Genomic DNA, 18,262 nt, shown 5'->3' with positions numbered 1-18,262 from the left:
ATCCGAACACTTCACCGGATCATTCAATCGGTAGGAGCGACGGGCGGTGTGTACAAAGGGCAGGGACGTAGTCAACGCGAGCTGATGACTCGCGCTTACTAGGAATTCCCTCGTTGAAGATCAATAATTGCAATGGTCTATCCCCATCACGATGCAATTTGGCAAGATTTCCCGAACCTTTCGGGCCAGGGAGAAAAACTCGTTGGTTGCATCAGTGTAGCGCGCGTGCGGCCCAGAAACATCTAAGGGCATCACAGACCTGTTATTGCCTCAAACTTCCATGGCCTAGGAGGCCATAGTCCCTCTAAGAAGCTGGCCGCGAAGGGGAACCTCCGCGTAGCTAGTTAGCAGGCTGAGGTCTCGTTCGTTAACGGAATTAACCAGACAAATCGCATCCACCAACTAAGAACGGCCATGCACCACCACCCATAGAATCAAGAAAGAGCTCTCAATCTGTCAATCCTTACTATGTCTGGACCTGGTAAGTTTCCCCGTGTTGAGTCAAATTAAGCCGCAGGCTCCACTCCTGGTGGTGCCCTTCCGTCAATTCCTTTAAGTTTCAGCCTTGCGACCATACTCCCCCCGGAACCCAAACACTCTGATTTCTCAGAAGGTGCTGGCGGAGTCCTTAGAGCAACATCCCGCCGATCCCTGGTCGGCATCGTTTATGGTTGAGACTAGGACGGTATCTGATCGTCTTCGAGCCCCCAACTTTCGTTCTTGATTAATGAAAACATCCTTGGCAAATGCTTTCGCAGTGGTTCGTCTTCCATAAATCCAAGAATTTCACCTCTGACAATGAAATACGAATGCCCCCGACAGTCCCTATTAATTCATTACTCCGGTCCCGAAGGCCACGGAACAGGACCAGACTCCTATCGCGTTATTCCATGCTAATGTTTTCAGAGCGTAGGCTTGCTTTGAGCACTCTAATTTTTTCAAAGTAACGGCGCCGGAACCGCGACCCCAGCCAATTAAGGCCAGGAACACGCCGCCGGCAGAAGGGACGTGAGGGCCAGTGCCACACCAAGTAGGCGGACCGACCATGACGACCCAAGGTCCAACTACGAGCTTTTTAACTGCAACAACTTAAATATACGCTATTGGAGCTGGAATTACCAGCGGCTAGCTGGCACCCACAGACTTGCCCTCCAATGGATCACTCGTTAAGGGATTTAGATTGTACTCATTCCAATTACCAGACTCGATGAGCCCAGTATTGTTAGTTATTGTCACTACCTCCCCGTGTCAGGATTGGGTAATTTGCGCGCCTGCTGTCCTTCCTTGGATGTGGTAGCCGTTTCTCAGGCTCCCTCTCCGGAATCGAACCCTAATTCTCCGTCACCCGTCAACCACCATGGTAGGCCTCTATCCTACATCGAAAGTTGATAGGGCAGAAATTTGAATGAAGCGTCGCCGGCACAAAGGCCGTGCGATCCGTCGAGTTATCATGAATCACCGGAGTAGCGGGCGAGCCCGCGCCGGCCTTTTTATCTAATAAATGCATCCCTTCCAAGAGTCGGGATTTGGTGGCAACGTATAGCTCTAGAATTACTACGTTATCCGAGTAGCAAAGTACCATCAAAGAAACTATAACTGATTTAATGAGCCATCCGCAGTTTCACAGTCTGAAATAGTTCATACTTAGACATGCATGGCTTAATCTTTGAGACAAGCATATGGACTACTGGCAGGATCGACCAGGTAGCTTCCGGCCACGAGCGGGCCGCCCCGGACCTCTGCCAGAGAGACCGCGAGGCAGACCCGCCCTCATAGGGAAACCAAAATTTAGAAAGCATGCGGCCCATCCTTGCAATCGAACAAAACCCGCCCGCATCCCAAAGTTGACCAAGGACGGAGATGCGGGAACTGGGCAGTGTGCTCCTCAAGACCAGAGCGAGGAAAATACGAGTGCAGGCCGGAGAGGTATGACAGGGAGCTTCGGTTCACAAGCACCTGGGAAGATTATCCCGTACGGAGCCCTTTACCCTCGGTCTCGAAAAGCCGAACCTACTCGCGAATGTCGAATCTGTGCAAAAATGCGTCGTGCGCAGCGACCTACCTCAATTGTAAGGCCACTCAGAGACATCCATTTCCCAGGCATATGCCCCCACACACTTGGAGTGGCGCACACCCGCACAGAAAAGCCATCCTCGACCGCACAGAACAATTTCCGTCGCCCGGCTCTCTCGCCAAGCCGACGAAGAACATCGCGCTGGAAGGAAAAGACGTGTGAAAGTCGGAACGTGGCATCAAGGAGCTCCGGTTCACAAGCACCTGGAAGAACATCCCGTACGGAACCCTTTACCCGAAAACTCCCAAACGCCCCCGCTCACGACGCGTCTATCTGAACAGGCGACACCGTGCACGCAGCCACCTCAATTGTAAGGCCACTCAGAGACATCCATTTCCCAGGTATATGCCCCCTACACACATGTTGTGGTGCAACCCGCACAGACCGAGCACATCTCGACCGATGCACAAATCATTCCCTTCCGAGCGCGACTTGGGTAACCCATTCTCCGTGACCACTGCGACCCTCCCGATGGGGGAACGGGACCCTCTGCGGGCCGGAGCACGACGACAAGGGGCCTCGGTTCACAGGAGCCTGGGAAGAAACATCCCGTACGGAACCCGGTTACCCGAAAACCACCGCACCGTCGATGCTCGCGACAGTCATGCCGTGAGACTGTGCACCGTGCACGCGACCGAGTAGAGGCCACTCAGAGACATCCATTTCCCAGGCATATGCCCCCTACGCACTTTTGGTGGTGCACCCCGCACGAACAATCCCGCCTCGACCAGCCTGAACAATTTCCCCTCTCGAAGGAAGGCCTCGGCCTTTAATCGTCCACGACAAACAGCTCGACGAGGCATGAGCACCCACGGGAGCCGGAGCATGACGATGCAGAGTCTCGGTTCACAGGAGCCTGGGAAGAACATCCCGTACGGACCCTTTACCCGAAAACATCCGACCCGCACATGCTCGCGACAGTCCTGCCGTTAGAGAATGCACCGTGCACGCGACCGAGTAAGGCCACTCAGAGACATCCATTTCCAGGTATATGCCCCCTACGCACTTTTGGTGGCGCAACTCGCACGAACAGTCCCACCTCGACCCCGTAAAACAAGCTTTTTTGCCTCGAAGAGTTCGTCGGAGACGAAGAAGCAACCTTCAGTGCAAACGTAGCACTCTTTTGTGCAACCGCCCAAACAACGCCCCCTCTACCCTCTGTCGAAACACTCGGCATTGCTGCTCCCTAAGGTGAGCTTCTCCTCATAGGCAATTCCGCTCTTATCCGGTCACGTTTGTGTGCCCGAATTTCGCAAGGCAACCTCCATGGGACATGGAAAAGACTCGAGAAGAGAGCTCGCTCACGGGAGAGAGAAGCCAAGGAGACCACGAGAGTGCTGAGAGTGGGACAGCGCTGAATAGGCGGGAGAAGCCTGCGCGTATAAACGGAGATATATATCCAATTGCAACGAAGGAACGTGCCAAAGATCGAGAACAATGGCAGAAATGCTAGTAACGTGCACTTCGGGACCAACGCATCACCGGAAGACAACCGCCAAACATCGAAAGAGTCGCGATGCTCCGCACCTACGTGCAAAGCGGTCGCACACCGGGTAAGGGAGTGAGAGCCCCAAACATAGCTGGGCGAGGCGCTCACTCCGCTCTTTAATATCTCGTTAATACCGCCAAGGAAATGGCACAAGCACACACACACAAGCATCCTCGGAAGAGGACAGTTCGAGTGACAGGTCAAATCCAAGAGTTCCGAAGACTACCTCCAGGAACAATCGGGAACAAGACCGATTACAAGTCGTCGAGTCTGTTACTGGGCGAACACGAGATGCGCACAGGAAATCGATCAGCCCTCACAATGGCCCAAGGCCAGAGATCGGACTGCTACGATTTACCCCCAACAATCATCGTGCCACTCTTCGCAGAGAGGTGATAGACGCCAACGAGCCCGCGCATAGCAATCGAGGTGTAAAAAGGGCGTTGAAGGCAGGAAGCCTGGACGAAAGAGGCTACGAGGTCACCTCGAAGCGGTCTAAGAATCGGGCGCACTTGGGGCGACTACCAGTGCCAACCCCCTTATCCCGCGGGTGCGTTCCGACACACAGAAATTTCCAAGGCGGGCCAAGGAGCCTCCCCGCATAGCAATCGGGGTGTGAGGTTACGGATGCAGCATTGATAGCAATCGAGGTGTGAGGCGAAGGATGCAGAAGTGAGAGCCGAGGGATGTAGCAGAGATAGCAATCGGGGTGTGTGATGCAGAAGAGATAGCAATCGAGGTGTGCGGTGGGAAGGGCCCAGCAGCCAGAATGCATGAAGCGACGGATGAAGCAGTGATGACAACCGGGCCTGTGAGGAGAGGAGGGATGCAGCCAAGAAGCAATCAGGGCTCGAGGCAAGGGATGCATCAAGGATAGCAATCATGTTGTGAGGCGAGATTCCAAAGGCTAAACGTGAGAGGCTGCAGGGTCGACTCAGAGAGGTCTATGCATGTGAGAGGCTGAAAGCAAGGTCGACTCGGAGCGGTCTATGCATACGGGCGCGCTTGGGGCGACTACCAGTGCCAACCCCTTATCCCGCGACGCGTCCGACAAAGAGAACGTTCCAAGGCGGCAGAGGAGGTTACCAGCCGAAGGATGCAGTAGCAATAACAGGTATAGTTCCGCGGCGGCCGAGAAGACTCACCGCATAGGAATCGGATGCGAGGCGAGGGATGCGGCGGGAAGGCCCCGACGGCTAAACAGAAGAGGCTGCAGGGCCGCCTCGGAATGGTCCAAGCATCGGATGCGATTGGGACCCGACTACCAGTGCCAAACCCCTATCCCGCGCGATGCGTCCGATACACAGATAGTTCCAAGGCGGCCGAGGAGCCTCAACCGCATATCAATCGGGTGCGAGGCGAGGGGATGGGGCGGGAAGGCCTTCAGGGCCACCTCGGAATGCTCCAAGCATCGGACGCGCTTGGGGCGACTACCAGTGCCACCCCTTATCCCGCGATGCGTCCCGATACACAGATGGTTCCAAGGCGGCCGAGGAGCCTCACCGCATAGCAATCGGGGGTGCGAGGCGAGGGATGGGGCGGGAAGGCCCCAACGGCTAGACGGAAGAGGCTTCAGGGCGCCTCGGAATGGTCCAAGCATCGGACGCGCTTGGGGCGACTACCAGTGGACAACCCCTCATCCCGCGATGCGTCCGATACGAAGATGGTTCCAAGGCGGCCGAGGAGCCTCACCGCATAGCAATCGGGGTGCGAGGTGGGGGATGCGGCGAGATGGCCCCAACGGCTAGACGGAAGAGGCCACAGGGCCGCGTCGGAATAGTCCAAGCATCGGACGCGCTTGGGGCGACTACCAGTGACAACCCCTTATCCCGCGATGCGTCCGATACGAAGATAGTTCCAAGGCGGCCGAGGAGCCTCACCGCATAGCAATCCGGGGTGCGAGGTGGGGGATGCGGCGAGATGGCCCCAACGGCTAGACGGAAGAGGCTGCAGGGCCGCCTCGGAATAGTCCAAGCATCGGACGCGCTTGGGGCGACTACCAGTGACAACCCCTTATCCCGCGATGCTTCCGATACGAAGACAGTTGCAAGGCGGCCGAGGAGCCTCACCGCATAGCAATGGGGGTGCGAGGTGAGGGATGCGGCGAGATGGCCCCAACGGCTAGACGGAAGAGGCCACAGGGCCGCCTCGGAATAGTCCAAGCATCGGACGCGCTTGGGCGACTACCAGTGACAACCCCTTATCCCGCGATGCATTCCGATACGAAGATAGTTCCCAGGCGGCCGAGGAGCCTCACCGCATAGCAATCGGGGTGCGAGGCGAGGGATGCGGCGAGATGGCCCCAAAGGGTAGACGGAAGAGGCTGCGGGGCCGCCTCGGAATAGTCCAAGCATCGAACGCGCTTGGGGCGACTACCACTGCCAACCCCTTATCCGCGATGCGTCCGATACACAGATAGTTCCGAGGCGGCCGAGGAGCTGGGGGATGCGGCGAGATGGCCCCAACGGCTAGACGGAAGAGGCTGCAGGGCCGCCTCGGAATAGTCCAAGCATCGGACGCGCTTGGGGCGACTACCAGTGACAACCCCTTATCCCGCGATGCGTCCGATACACAGATAGTTCCGAGGCGGGCCAAGGAGCCTCACCGCATAGCAATCGTGGTGCGAGGTGGGGGATGCAGCGAGATGGCCCCAACGGCTAGACGGAAGAGGCTGCAGGGCCGCCTCGGAATGGTCCAAGCATCGGACGCGCTTGGGGCGACTACCACTGCCAACCCCTTATCCCGCGATGCGTCCGATACACAGATAGTTCCAAGGCGGCCGAGGAGCCTCACCGAATAGCAATCGGGTGCGAGGCGAGGGATGCGGCGAGAAAGCCCCAACGGCTAGAGGGAAGAGGCTTCAGGTCCGCCTCGGAATGGTCCAAGCATCGACGCGCTTGGGGCGACTACCAGTGACAACCCCTTATCCCGCGACGCGTCCGATACACAGATAGTTCCAAGGCGGCCGAGGAGCCTCACCGCATAGCAATCGGGGTGCGAGGCGAGGGATGCGGCGAGAAGGACCCAACGGCTAGACGGAAGAGGCTTCAGGGCCGCCTCGAATGGTCCAAGCATCGGACGCGCTTGGGGCGACTACCAGTGACAACCCCTTATCCCGCGACGCGTCCGATACACAGATAGTTCCAAGGCGGCCGAGGAGCCCTCACCGCATAGCAATCGGGGTGCGAGGCGAGGGATGCGGCGAGAAGGACCCAACGGCTAGACGGAAGAGGCTTCAGGTCCGCCTCGGAATGGTCCAAGCATCGACGCGCTTGGGGCGACTACCAGTGACAACCCCTTATCCCGCGACGCGTCCCGATACACAGATAGTTCCAAGGCGGCCGAGGAGCCTCACCGCATAGCAATCGGGGTGCGAGGCGAGGGATGCGGCGAGAAGGACCCAACGGCTAGACGGAAGAGGCTTCAGGCCGCCTCGGAATGGTCCAAGCATCGGACGCGCTTGGGGCGACTACCAGTGACAACCCCTTATCCCGCGATGCGTCCGATACACAGATAGTTCCAAGGCGGCCGAGGAGCCTCACCGCATAGCAATCGGGGTGCGAGGCGAGGGATGCGGCGAGAAGGACCCAACGGCTAGACGGAAGAGGCTTCAGGCCGCCTCGGAATGGTCCAAGCATCGGACGCGCTTGGGGCGACTACCAGTGACAACCCCTTATCCGCGACGCGTCCGATACACAGATAGTTCCAAGGCGGCCGAGGAGCCTCACCGCATAGCAATCGGGGTGCGAGGCGAGGGATGCGGCAAGAAGGACCCAACGGCTAGACGGAAGAGGCTTCAGGGCCGCCTCGGAATGGTCCAAGCATCGGACGCGCTTGGGGCGACTACCAGTGACAACCCCTTATCCCGCGACGCGTCCGATACACAGATAGTTCCAAGGCGGCCGAGGAGCCTCACCGCATAGCAATCGGGGTGCGAGGCGAGGGATGCGGCGAGAAGGACCCAACGGCTAGACGGAAGAGGCTTCAGGTCCGCCTCGGAATGGTCCAAGCATCGGACGCGCTTGGGGCGACTACCAGTGACAACCCCTTATCCCGCGACGCGTCCGATACACAGATAGTTCCAAGGCGGCCGAGGAGCCTCACCGCATAGCAATCGGGGTGCGAGGCGAGGGATGCGGCGAGGAAGACCCAACGGCTAGACGGAAGAGGCTTCAGGGCCGCCTCGGAATGGTCCAAGCATCGGACGCGCTTGGGGCGACTACCAGTGACAACCCCTTATCCCGCGACGCGTCCGATACACAGATAGTTCCAAGGCGGCCGAGGAGCCTCACCGCATAGCAATCGGGGTGCGAGGCGAGGGATGCGGCGAGAAGGACCCAACGGCTAGACGGAAGAGGCTTCAGGGCCGCCTCGGAATGGTCCAAGCATCGGACGCGCTTGGGGCGACTACCAGTGACAACCCCTTATCCCGCGATGCGTCCGATACACAGATAGTTCCAAGGCGGCCGAGGAGCCTCACCGCATAGCAATCGGGGTGCGAGGCGAGGGATGCGGCGAGAAGGACCCAACGGCTAGACGGAAGAGGCTTCAGGGCCGCCTCGGAATGGTCCAAGCATCGGACGCGCTTGGGGCGACTACCAGTGACAACCCCTTATCCCGCGACGCGTCCGATACACAGATAGTTCCAAGGCGGCCGAGGAGCCTCACCGCATAGCAATCGGGGTGCGAGGCGAGGGATGCGGCGAGAAGGACCCAACGGCTAGACGGAAGAGGCTTCAGGGCCGCCTCGGAATGGTCCAAGCATCGGACGCGCTTGGGGCGACTACCAGTGACAACCCCATATCCCGCGACGCGTCCGATACACAGATAGTTCAAGGCGGCCGAGGAGCCTCACCGCATAGCAATCGGGGTGCGAGGCGAGGGATGCGGCGAGAAGGACCCAACGGCTAGACGGAAGAGGCTTCAGGGCCGCCTCGGAATGGTCCAAGCATCGGACGCGCTTGGGGCGACTACCAGTGACAACCCCTTATCCCGCGACGCGTCCGATACACAGATAGTTCCAAGGCGGCCGAGGAGCCTCACCGCATAGCAATCGGGGTGCGAGGCGAGGATGCGGCGAGAAGGACCCAACGGCTAGACGGAAGAGGCTTCAGGGCCGCCTGGGAATGGGTCCATGCTCGCACGCGCTTTGGGGCGACTACCAGTGACAACCCCTTATCCCGCGACGCGTCGATACACAGATAGTTCCAAGGCGGCCGAGGAGCCTCACCGCATAGCAATCGGGGTGCGAGGCGAGGGATGCGGCGAGAAGGACCCAACGGCTAGACGGAAGAGGCTTCAGGGCCGCCTCGGAATGGTCCAAGCATCGGACGCGCTTGGGGCGACTACCAGTGACAACCCCTTATCCCGCGACGCGTCCGATACACAGATAGTTCCAAGGCGGCCGAGGAGCCTCACCGCATAGCAATCGGGGTGCGAGTCGAGGGATGCGGCGAGAAGGACCCAACGGCTAGACGGAAGAGGCTTCAGGGCCGCCTCGGAATGGTCCAAGCATCGGACGCGCTTGGGGCGACTACCAGTGACAACCCCTTATCCCGCGATGCGTCTGATACACAGATAGTTCCAAGGCGGCCGAGGAGCCTCACCGCATAGCAATCGGGGTGCGAGGCAAGGGATGCGGCGAGAAGGACCCAACGGCTAGACGGAAGAGGCTTCAGGGCCGCCTCGGAATGGTCCAAGCATCGGACGCGCTTGGGGCGACTACCGTTGCCAACCCCTTATCCCGCGATGCGTCTGATACACAGATAGTTCCGAGGCGGCCGAGGAGCCTCACCGCATAGCAATCGGGTTGCGAGGCAGATTATTGGGAAGGGAACCCCCTGGGATGCGGCTCAAGCAGTGCCCAAAGGGACTGGAATGCGGAATCACATCGAGAGACCCAAATGCTATACGAGGGCTCAAATCGAATTATCGATTTGGCCACGACATGGACGCATCGGAACGACTACCTTTGCCGAACCACTCGCAATTGCATCCATACCGAAACCAATAGACATTTCCGTTAGAGCCCTCGCATAGCATTCGGGAATCTCGCATGCCCCTCTAAATCGACCAATGCTGGCGCTCAACGAAAATCCGAGCGCTACCACCGTTCGAGCGCCAGCATTGGTCGAGTTAGAGGGGCACGGGGGAGAATGCTCCAGTCAACACCTCCCCTATATAAGTTATTTGTCCGATTCTCGCACAACCGTAGTCTGCCTCGTCGAATCAAACAACGGTCCCAGATTCCGACTTCCGTTCCGTAGAGACCCAAAAGCTAGATGGAGGCTCGCAAGAAAGAGAGTCGGCGCATAGCAATCGGGTTTCTCGAACGTTTAGGGACCGAGCTCACTTGCGGATAGGGCAAAATCCGCCAAGCAACCCAAAAGCTAGACGGGGGCTCGAATCGAATCGCCTAGGCGGCCACAACAACGACGTGTTGGATCGACTACCAGTGCCAAACCATTCAGCAAGACTAGTCTGTGTCGAGGCCGGATAGAGATTCTCAGAGAGCGCCCGTATAGCATTTAGGAGACCTGCCGCGTCCCTCACACTCGACAAATGGTGGTGCACGTTTATAAATCCGAGCGATCCCAACCCTTTCAAGCACCAACATCGGTCGAGATAGAGGGGCACGGAGGGGGCTGCGTGAGACAACACAGTCCACTATATAAGTTATTTGTCCGATTCTCACACATCCGAAGAATGGTCATCAAATCGGACAACAGCCCAAACTTCCGACTTCCGTCCCAGAAAGCCCAAGAGCTATCTAAAACGTTCATGGCCGAACTCGATCGCGGCTATACCAGTCCGCCAAGCAACCCAAAAGCTAGACTGGAGCTCTAGTCGAATCACCTCTGTGGCCATTGCAAGGACGTGTTGGAGCGACTACCATTGCCGAACCATTCCGCAGGTCGAGTCCATACCAAGGCCGCATAGAGATTCACGATGAGCTCCTGCATAGCAATCAGGAGACTTGCCGTGTCCATCACAATCGATAAATCCTGGTGCAAGATTTTTGCATCCGAGCGCTCCAACCAGTCGAGCACCAGCATCAATCGACATAAACGGGCACGGGGGGAGGATGCTCGAGAACACTACCCTCCCCTATATAAGTTATTTGTCCGATTCTCAAGCAGCCGAAGTCTGGTCATCGAATCGGGTCAAAGACCACAACTTCCGACTTTACCCACAATGCAAGTCATCGAATCGAACATCGGCCCCCGAGTCGGACTCCATGCGTATGTCAGGTCATCGGACCCAAATTCCGCCTTCCTGCGCATGGCGGGCCATCAATATCAACTCGGTCATCGGACCCAAACTCCGCCTTTCTGCGCATGGCACGCCTTCAAATCGGTCATCGGACCCAAATTCCGCCTTCCTGTGCATGGCGGGCCATCAACATCAACTCGGTCATCGGACCCAAATTCGCCTTTCTGCGCATGGCACGCCATCAACTCGGTCATCGGACCCAAATTCCGCCTTCCTGCGCATGGCAGGTCATCGGACACAAATTCAGGACCTCGCCAATATGCCTACGTATCGAATCGGTCATCGGACCCAACTTCCGACTTCATCCATACTGTAGGGTCTTTGAGGTTGGCGCGGTGCGCTCAACCCGGGGAGTCGACCCATCGAAGCATACACCTCCCCTATATAAGCTATTTGTCCGATTCCCACACCTGTGTAGTTTGCACCTCTGACCAGGACATCGACCCCAACTTCCGAACTCGACTGCAACGACGGCACCAGCGCCTTGGTGCGCACCTTGCGACGCACAGTCCCAACATTCGCCTTCCTGCACATGGCAGGTCATCGGACCCAAATTCCGACCTCGCGAGTATGCCTACATATCGAATCGGTCATCGGACACAACTTCCGACTTCATCCATACCGTAGGGTCTTTGAGGTTGGCGCGGTGCGCTCAACCCGGGGAGTCGACCCAACGAAGCATACACCTCCCTATATAAGCTATTTGTCCGATTCCCACACCTGTGTAGTTTGCACCTCCGATCAGGACATCGACCCCAACTTCCGAACTCGCCTGCAACGACCGAACCAGCGCCTTGGTGCGCACCTTGCAACGCACAGTGCCAACATTCGCCTTCCTGCACATGGCAGGTCATCGGACCCAAATTCCGACCTCGCGAGTATGCCTACATATCGAATCGGTCATCGGACCCAACTTCCGACTTCATCCATACCGTAGGGTCTTTGAGGTTGGCGCGGTGCGCTCAACCCGGGGAGTCGACCCAACGAAGCATACACCTCCCCTATATAAGCTATTTGTCCGATTCCCACACCTGTGTAGCTTGCACCTCCGATCAGGACATCGACCCCAACTTCCGAACTCGACTAAAAAGACCGCACCAGCACCTTGGTGTGCACCTTGCAACGCACAGTGCAAACATTCGCCTTCCTGCACATGGCAGTCATCGGACCCAAATTCCGACCTCATGAGCATACCTACTAATCGAATCGGTCATCGGACCCAACTTCCGACTTCATCCATACCGTAGGGTCTTTGAGGTTGGCGCGGTGCGCTCAACCTGGGGAGTCGACCCATCGAAGCATACACCTCCCCTATATAAGCTGATTCCGACACCTGTGTAGTTTGCACCTCCGCTCAGGACATCGACCCCAACTTCCGAACTCGCCTGCAACGACCGAACCAGCGCCTTGGTGCGCACCAAAAGTGCGCACTTTTGGAGGGCACTTTTGTGCGCTCCAAAGGTGCGCACTTTTGGAGGGCACTTTTGTGCGCTCCAAAGGTGCGCACTTTTGGAGGGCACTTTTTGGAGGGCACTTTTGTGCGCTCCAAAGGTGCGCACTTTTGGAGGGCACTTTTTGGAGGGCACTTTTCTGCGCTCCAAAGGTGCGCACTTTTGGAGGGCACTTTTTGGAGGGCACTTTTCTGCGCTCCAAAGGTGCGCACTTTTGGAGGGCACTTTTTGGAGGGCACTTTTCTGCGCTCCAAAGGTGCGCACTTTTGGAGGGCACTTTTTGGAGGGCACTTTTCTGCGCTCCAAAGGTGCGCACTTTTGGAGGGCACTTTTGTGCACTCCAAAGGTGCACACTTTTGGAGGGCACTTTTTGGAGGGCACTTTTCTGCACTCCAAAGGTGCGCACTTTTGGAGGGCACTTTTTGGAGGGCACTTTTGTGCGCTCCAAAGGTGCGCACTTTTGGAGGGCACTTTTTGGAGGGCACTTTTGTGCGCTCCAAAGGTGCGCACTTTTGGAGGGCACTTTTGTGCACTCCAAAGGTGCGCACTTTTGGAGGGCACTTTTCCTGCGCTCCAAAGGTGCACACCTAGGTGAGCACCTTCGACCACACCTTGTAGCACACCAAACTCTGACTTTCGACTTCATCCGCAATGCAGGGTCTTTGAGGTTGGCGCAATGCGCACAACCAGGGGAGTCGACCCATCAAACCCAACACCTCCCCTATATAAGCTATTTGTCTGATTCTCATACATGCGTAGCCTGCAGGAGCAATTAGGACATCGACCCCAACTTTCGGCTTCTAAACGAAAACAAGGTCTTTGAGGTTGGTGTAATGCGAACAACTAGGGGAGTCAACCCATCAAACCCAACACCTCCCCTATATAAGCTATTTGTCTGATTCTCATACATGTGTAGTCTACAGGAGCAATTAGGACATCGACCCCAACTTTTGACTTCTTAACGAAAACAAGGTCTTTGAGGTTGACGTAATGCGCACAACCAGGGGAGTCGACCCATCAAACCCAACACCTCCCCTATATAAGCTATTTGTCCGATTCTCATACATGTGTAGCCTACAGGAGCCATTAGGACATTGACCCCAACTTTTGACTTCTTAACGAAAACAAGGTCTTTGAGGTTGGCGTAATGCGCACAACCAAGGGAGTTGACCCATCAAACCCAACACCTCCCCTATATAAGCTATTTGTCTGATTCTCATACATGTGTAGCCTGCAACAACGATTAGGACATCCACCCCAACTTCTGAATTCGTCTGCGTTGACCGCACCAAAGGTGCACGCCTTGGTGCTCACCAAAATCCGACTTCCGACTTCTTCTGCTATGCGGGGTCTTTGAGGTTGGCGCAGTGCGCACAACCAGGGGAGTCAACCCACCGAATGCAACACCTCCCCTATATAAGCTATTTGTCTGATTCTCATACATGCGTAGACTGCAGCAATGATTAGGACATCCACCCCAACTTTTGACTTCTTAAACAAGACAGGGTCTTTGAAGTTGGTGCAGTGCACACAACCAGGGGAGTCGACCCATCAAACGCAACACCTCCCCTATATAAAGCTATTTGTCCGATTCTCATACGTGTAGTCTGCAGCAGCGATTAGGACATCGACCCCAACTTCCGAATTCGTTTGCATTGACCGCACCAAAGGTGCACGCCTTGGTGTGCACCTTGGAGTGCACTTTGGTGCTCACCTCGGTGCACACTTTGGTGTGCACCTCGGTGTGCACCAAAGGTGCGCACCTTGGAGCGCACCAAAGGTGTACACTTTGGAGCGCACCACATAGGGTCTTTGAGAGGTTGGCGCAGTGCGCACACCAAGGTGGGTGTTGAGGTGCGTGCCGAGGTGGGTGGGTGCTAGGGTGCGCTCCATGGTGGGTGCCAGGGTGGGTGCGTGCTAGGGTGGATTCCAAAGAGGGTCATAGGGTGGGTGCCAAGGTGGGTTGGTGATATAGTGGGTTCAAAGGTGGGTACTAGGGTGGGTTCCAAGGTGGGTCACAAGTTGGGTGCCAGGATGCGTGGGTGTTAGGTTGGGTGCCAAGGTGGGCTCCTGCGTGGGTGGGTGCTAGGGTGGGTTTCAAGGTGGACGCGAGGGCGGGTGCCAAGGTGGGTAACAAGTTGGGTGTTAGGATGGGTGAGTGCTAGAGTGGGTGCCAAGGTGGGTGGGTGCTAAGGTGGATGCCAAGGTGGTTCACAGGGTGGGTGGGTTCTAGGGTGAGTTCCAAGGTGGGTCACAGGTTTAGTGCTAGGGTGCGTGTCAAGGCGGGTGTCGAGGTGCCTGGGTGCTAGGGTGTGGATGCCAATGTGGGTCATAGGGTGGGTACTAGGGTGGGCTGCAATGTGGGTGCCAAGGTGGGTAACATGCTCGGTTGGTTCTAAATTGGGTGTCAGGGTGGGTGTGCACCCACCTTGCCCGAGGTGGGTGCCAAGGTGCCAGTGTGGGTGGGTGCTAAGGTGGATGCCAAGGTGGGTGAGAAGGTGGGTGATAGGTTGAGTGGTAGGATGGGTGGGTGCCAAGATGGGTCACAGGGTGGGTGCAAGGGTGGGTAGGTGCTAGGGTTGGTGTCAGGGTGGGTGGGTGCTAGGTTGGGTTCCAAGGTGGGTGCGAGGGTGAGTGTCAAGGTGGGTCACAGGTTAGGTGCTAGGATGGGTGAGTGCTAGGGTGCAAAGGTGCCAGGGTGGGTGCTAGGATGGGTCGATGCTAGGGTGAGTGGCAAGGTGGGTCCACAAGTGTCAAGGTGGGTGCCGAGGTGGGTGCCAACTTGGGTTCCAAGGTGGGTGCCAAGTGGGCGACTGCTATGGTGGATGCCAAGGTGGGTCACGGGGTGGGTGCCAAGTTGCTAGGTTGTGTTCCAAGGTGGGTGCCAACGTGGCTGCTAGGGTGCGTGGGTTAAAGGGTGTGTCACAACGTGGGTGCCAGGATGGGTGCGCACCCACACTGGCCAAGACGGGTGCAAGGTTGGGTTCCAAGCCCGGTCACAGGCTGGGTGCTAGGATGGGTGGGTGCCAAGGTGGGCACCAGGGTGGGTGCACCCACCCTGGCCAAGGTGGGTCACGGGGTGGGTCCTAGGGTGGGTAACAGGGTGGGTACTAAGGTGCGTGCCAAGGTGGGTCATGGGGTGGGTGCCAAGGTGGGCACCAGGGTGGGTGTGCACCAACCCTAGCCAGGGTAGGTCACGGGGTGGTTGTCGGGGTGGGCGTCAAGGAGCCAAGGTGGGTGGCAAGTAGCCAAGTTGCGTGCCAAGGTGGGTGTCGGGGTGGGTGCCAAGGATCCAAGGTGGGTGCCAAGGAACCAAGGTGGGTGTCTGGGTGGGTGCCGAGGTGGGAGCCAGGGTGGGTCCCAAGGTGAGTGCAAAGGTGGGTGCCAGGGTCAAGGTGAGTGCCAATGTGGGTTCCAAGGTGCCAGGGTCAGGGTGAGTGCCAATGTGGGTTCAAAGGTGCTAAGTTGGGTGCGAGGTTGGGTGCGAGGGTGGGTGGGTGCCAAGGTGTGCTAGGTGGAAGCCCGGGTGGGTCGGCATCCCATGGGTGTCGAGTTGGGTGCCTGATGGGTGCTTCTTGTCAAGTTTTAGTCGTCGGGACTCATTTCGAGCCTTAGAGGTCGTTTCTTGTCCGGTTGCCCTGTCTTCGACCTGGGAACCCAATTTTGGTCCTCGGGTCCCATTTTTTTTTGTCTCGCATCCCACTTTTGGCCTGTGGCCTTTTCGGGGTCGATTCTCGTTTTGGGCATCAGAGCATGTTTCTTCTCCTAAAACCCAATATTTGTTTATTAAGTCTCGGAACACATTTTTGTTCTCGTGGACCCATCATGGGTCTTGGAACGCATTTGTGGTCCTTGGGTCCCATTTTGCATCCCGAAACTTGTGTTTTGGTGCTTGATCCCTATTTTGGGTGCCCACCTTGCACCAAGTGCGCACCCGGGGCAAACCGAGCGCCTTGGTGCACCGGGGCAAGATCGAGCGTGCACCCGAGGCGCCCCGAACATGCACCAAGGTGCACTCGGCCCACATGTGAGCGCAGGTCGTTGCGCCCGAGGTGGTGTGTGGGCACCGCGTTGCAGACGGGACACTGCACGCACACGACGCCCCGTCCAGGTGCACGCACGTAGGCCGGGCCGGGTGCACACCCGACGCCCTAGCAAGGTGCGCGCACCCGGGCAGGGCTCACACTTGGCGAACGGGGCGCACTTCGCGAGGGAGGGTGTGCACCTCGACGGGGGTGGGTGGCCGGGGTGGATTCGCACGTGGGTCGCGGTTTGCTAAGTACACACTGCGACAAGCTCATAACGGGTGCGATCATACCAGCGTTAGTGCACCGGATCCCATCAGAACTCCGCAGTTAAGCGCGCTTGGGCCGGAGTAGTACTAGGATGGGTGACCTCCCGGGAAGTCCCGGTGTTGCACCCTTTCTTAGTTTTTCGCCGGGCGTCGCAATGCTATTTGAATAAACCTTTTGCCCGTTTGCGTTCTCGTCGGGGCCGGGCCGGGCCGGGGTGCGCTGCCCGCACTACCGCGCGGGCGGGGGCGACACCGAGCGCGCACCCGAGGCGCCCCGAGCACACAGGCCACGGTGCAACCCGGGCGTTGTGCGCGCACCCCGGTGCGCCCGAGGTGCTGCGCGCGCACCCAGGTGAAATCGGTGTGCACCTCGGCCAGTGCGCGCTCGGTCGAGTCGCGCACGTTGGCCAAGGTGCACGGTGATGTTTCTTACTCTAAGGTTCCGCACCAGACGCCCGGGACAGGTGAGCGAAGCTGGGCGGGGCCGGGTGCGCGGCCGGGGCAGGTGCACGCAGCTGGAGAGAGCTTTGGAGCACACCAGAGGTGCGCACCTTGGAGCACACTTCGGAGCGCACCAATGATGCGCTCCATTCAAAAGTTTCCTGAAAAGGCAAAAAAAGTTGAGATTATAGAATTTCCCACTTGAGAGATTGTAAAAAAAAAAAATTTAAAATGAAGGAAACGCGGGTGCCAAGGTGTGCGCGCCCGGGTGCGCAGCCCAGCCAAGGTGTGCGCACCAAGGCGCCCACCCTGGCGAAGGTGCACGCAAGGTGCGCACCCGAGGCAAACCGGACAATTAACCCAACTTTCGACTTCGCGCGCACCTGCGCACCTTGGAGCGCACTTCGGAGCGGTCCTTGTTGCGCACCAATCTTGGGCACCTCGGAGTGCACCATGGCGCCCACCAAGGTGCGCACCCGGGGCAAACCGAGCTCCGACTTCGTGCGCACCTTGGAGCGCACGAAAGGTGCGCACCATGGCGCCCACCAAGGTGCGCAGCCCAGCCAAGGCGTGCGCATCAAGGTGCGCACCCTGGCGAAGGTGCGCACCCGGGGCAAACCGAGCTCCGACTTCGTGCGCACCTTGGAGCGCACAAAGGGTGCGCAACCCAGCCAAGGTGTGCGCACCCCGGGCAAACCGAGCTCCGAATCGTGCGCACCTTGGAGCACACTTCGGAGCCCTCCTTGGTGCGCACCGATGTTGCGCACCTCGGAGCGCACCCGGGGAAAACAATGCAATTAACCCGACTTTCGACTTCGTGGGCACCTCGGAGCGCTCTCGGGTTCGCACCTCGGAGCACACCGAGGTGCGCACCTTTGATGCGCTGCCTTCACCAATTTCCAGAAAAGGCAAGAAAACATTGAGAAGGTGTGCGCACCGAGGTGCCCACCCTGGCGAAGGTGCACGCGAGGTGCGCACCCGGGGCAAACCGGGCTCCGACTTCGTGCACGCCATGCTGCGCACCTTGGAGGGCCATGGTGCGCACCTTGGAGCACACTTCGGAGCGCTCAATGGTGCCCAACCCAGCCAAGGTGCCCACCGCGGCGAAGGTGCACGCGAGGTGCGCACCCGGGGCAAACCGGGCTCCGACTTCGTGCACGCCGCACCTTGGAGCACACTTCGGAGCGCTCCTTGGTGCGCACCAGGGCGCGCAACCCAGCCGAGGTGCCCACCCCGGCGAA

The 18,262-nt window shown here is 58.1% G+C and overlaps 2 non-coding genes across 2 annotated transcripts in view; one reads left to right on the top strand and one right to left on the bottom strand.

Annotated features, from left to right (window-relative positions):
* Window positions 1-1,707, bottom strand: part of LOC131867016 (18S ribosomal RNA) — a 1,827-nt gene extending 120 nt beyond the window's left edge. The window contains exon 1 of the ribosomal RNA XR_009365614.1: window positions 1-1,707. This exon is cut by the window's left edge and continues 120 nt beyond it. This is a non-coding gene — a ribosomal RNA (18S ribosomal RNA).
* A 14,883-nt stretch (window positions 1,708-16,590) lies between these two features.
* LOC131866971 (5S ribosomal RNA) lies at window positions 16,591-16,709 on the top strand. Its single transcript, XR_009365569.1, has one exon. It is a non-coding gene; the product is annotated as a 5S ribosomal RNA (ribosomal RNA).
* Window positions 16,710-18,262: the final 1,553 nt, after the last annotated feature.

The sequence above is a fragment of the Cryptomeria japonica genome, unplaced genomic scaffold, assembly GCF_030272615.1.
Source record: "Cryptomeria japonica unplaced genomic scaffold, Sugi_1.0 HiC_scaffold_161, whole genome shotgun sequence".
Lineage (NCBI taxonomy): Eukaryota > Viridiplantae > Streptophyta > Pinopsida > Cupressales > Cupressaceae > Cryptomeria > Cryptomeria japonica.
Note: the sequence above shows the minus strand (reverse complement) of the source record. Positions and strands in the feature narration are given on the sequence as shown.